Source organism: Phacochoerus africanus, chromosome 3 (assembly GCF_016906955.1).
Source record: "Phacochoerus africanus isolate WHEZ1 chromosome 3, ROS_Pafr_v1, whole genome shotgun sequence".
In the NCBI taxonomy this organism is placed as follows: Eukaryota; Metazoa; Chordata; class Mammalia; order Artiodactyla; family Suidae; genus Phacochoerus; species Phacochoerus africanus.
Window position 1 is genome coordinate 31,831,624 of NC_062546.1, and position 2,922 is coordinate 31,834,545.

Here is a 2,922-nt window from a genome sequence, read left to right on the forward strand (position 1 = left end):
TGGAGAGCCATAGAACAAATCTAGACCTGGCCTGTAGCTTGGAACCATGCCCAGCTGAGCCTGGCTTAGGTAAGCCAATGTGCAGATGTGTGAGTATGTGAATCCATGGTTATTGTTATATGCCACTGAATTTGAGAGATGGTTTGCAGCATTGTTCTAGATAGATCTGACTAGTACACCTAGAAATATATTTTCAAGGCCTTATAACTTATAATAAACTCATATTTTAATTTATGCTTGGCTTAAAATTCTGTATATGAAGTTCTAAAAAAAGAGAGAGAGATGCTTAATAGTTCATATAAGTCCAATTTTTTTTTTCCTAGACCCTGGCTCTTGGCCACTCAGGCTATTTCTGTACATTGAACATACATTAGCTAATGTAACTTAGAGGTAAATAGTAGGATGGTGGGGAGGGGAAATAGAGAAATCTAGTAGATATTAAACTCAACAAATATTTGTAGGAGTTCCCATCATGGCTCAGTGGTTAACGAATCCAACTAGGAACCATGAGGTTGCAGGTTCGATCCCTGGCCTTAATCAGTAGGCTGAGGATCCGTCATTGCCATGAGCTGTGGTGTAGGTTGCAGACGCGGCTCAGATCCCACATTGCTGTGGCTCTGGCATAGGCCGGTGGTTACAGCTCCAATTCGACCCCTAGCCTGGGAACCTCCATATGCTGCGGGAGCAGCCCAAGAAATGGCAGAAAAAAAGACAAACAAACAAACAAAACAAATATTTGTAGAATTCCTGTGACATGCAAGGTATTTTTCTAGGTACTAGATGTACACAGATAAAAGTCTGAGCCATGCAGCTGCTGCTGGGCTCTGGCTTTTGATCGGCCAAGAGCCAGACTGCTTGGACAGCCAGACACGGCCCCCTGCGCCCAGCCACCCAGCCGCCTGCTCCAAGCTTTTCGCCGCTGTAGCCCAGCCAGTGGCCCAGAGGTGGACCATAAAGTGAATGGTGGTGGGAGATAGCGCTGTAGGTAAAACCTGCCTACCAATCAGTGCATTTCCTGGAGCATATATCCCCACTGTCTTTGACAACTATTCTGCCAATATTATGATGGATGGAAAACCTGTGAATCTGGGCTTATGAGATACTGCAGGACAAGAAAATTATGACCAATTTACATCCCCTATCCTATCCGCAAATAGATGTAGTCTTAATTTGCTCTTCTGCTGGAAGTGCTGCATCATTTGAAAATGTTTGTGCAAAGTGGTATCCTGAAGTGCAACACCGTTATCCCAACACTCCTGTCATCCTGGTGGGAACAAACTTGATGTCAGGGATGATAACGACACGACTGAGAAACCGAGGGAGAAGAAGCCGACTCTCATCACCTACCCACAGGGTTGGCCATGGCAAAGGAGATCTCTGTCGTAAAATACCTGGAGTGCTGGCTCATGCAGGCAGGCCTCGGGACGGTAACAGCGCTTGAGGAAACTATTCCAGTGGTTCTCTGCCCGCCTCCTATCAAGACGAGGAAGAGAAAATGCCTGCTGTTATAAATGTCAGGGCTGCTCCTGCCCAGTTCCCTCCCCTGGGAACCTTAGTATGCTTTGCTCCAACCGTGGAGCCTTTGCACTCAGTCCAAGTTTTTCTTACAGATTAGTTTTTCCACAAAACTGTTTTGAACCGATCAGTAATTTCAAGGTTTTGTTTGTTTAAAATGTTAAGAGTTCAAACTTTCACAGTCTATTAAAGTTTAGCCCCAAAATGACAAGCTTTCCTCAAGTCTTATTTTTCAAAAGCCCCTATTCTTGCTTACATTAAAAGTTGCCAAAATACCTTGTTAACTAAGTTGCACTGTTGGGCTAAGAACACTAAGCACTAAACTGTTTAAAGAACTTTGTCTTTAAGACATGCTACTATATACAAAATCGATCTGTTAACAACTGTATAGCTGGGGAAAATCTGTTTGATACACTGTGATGGCCTATATGGGGAAAGAATCTGAAAAAGAATGGATGTATATGTATATGTATGGCTAATTCACTTTGGTGTACAGGGAAACTAACTTAACATTGTAAGTCACTTATACGCCAATACAATTTAAAAAAAAGAAAAATGAAGAAGACTGTAGCTTCTGCGGTTGGGAAATGCAAACACTTGTAAATTCCATTTGTGAAGAGCAATACCTATCTCCTCCATCATGAAATGTTGCCATTTAATGCATCCTAATTTACCAACCTATGTCCATTCCCTAAATTTGTACTATATGTCATAATGAAAGGGTGTAACAACTCAACTCTTTAGATCAATCTTTTTTATTTCTTAGTGATTTTTTTTTAAATTAGCTTTTGTGAGATTTTGAACCGAACTCTGACTCACATGTTCCCTCTGGTGAAGTGTTCTGCTCTGGTGCACTGGGATGGAGTGTGCAGAGCACGCGTGTGGTCAAAGGATGAAGACAGTATTTTGACAAAATATGGAAATAAATTTACAATACATTGTACAGGTAATAAACTATTAAAAATGTCACAGGTAAACATTTTGAAAGGTTGCAGCAGAAATTATCACAACCTTATAAATCAACTATACTTCAATAAAATGAAAAAGTTTTTAAAAATTTAAAGGTTAATTTCTGTCAAATGCAGTAGATGATGAAGAAAGGTTGGTATATCAGTAAGTGTTTACTTAAGCTTTTCCTTTTTCTTAAACCTGCCCATCCCTCCTGAAATTGGGCATTTAATTCATCTTTGACCTGGTTATTTTCATAGTTGCTAACTTAGCAAGTGCTTTTCTTATAGAATCCCTTCTTTTATGAGCAATATGTGTCCTTGTATTATGAAATCTTTCTGAATATGTAGAAAAATGTATTGTAGGTTAGTAAGTGTATTCCTCTTTTCATGTTACTTTATTCAAAGCTAATAATAAGTTCTTTCTTTAGTTTTCTAGTAACTAGGTATAAAAATCATG

The 2,922-nt window shown here is 39.9% G+C and overlaps 1 pseudogene; it reads left to right on the forward strand.

Moving 5' to 3' along the window:
• Nucleotides 1–740: 740 nt before the first annotated feature.
• On the forward strand, nucleotides 741–1,650 carry LOC125122782 (ras-related C3 botulinum toxin substrate 1-like; annotated as a pseudogene).
• The last annotated feature ends 1,272 nt before the right edge of the window (nucleotides 1,651–2,922 follow it).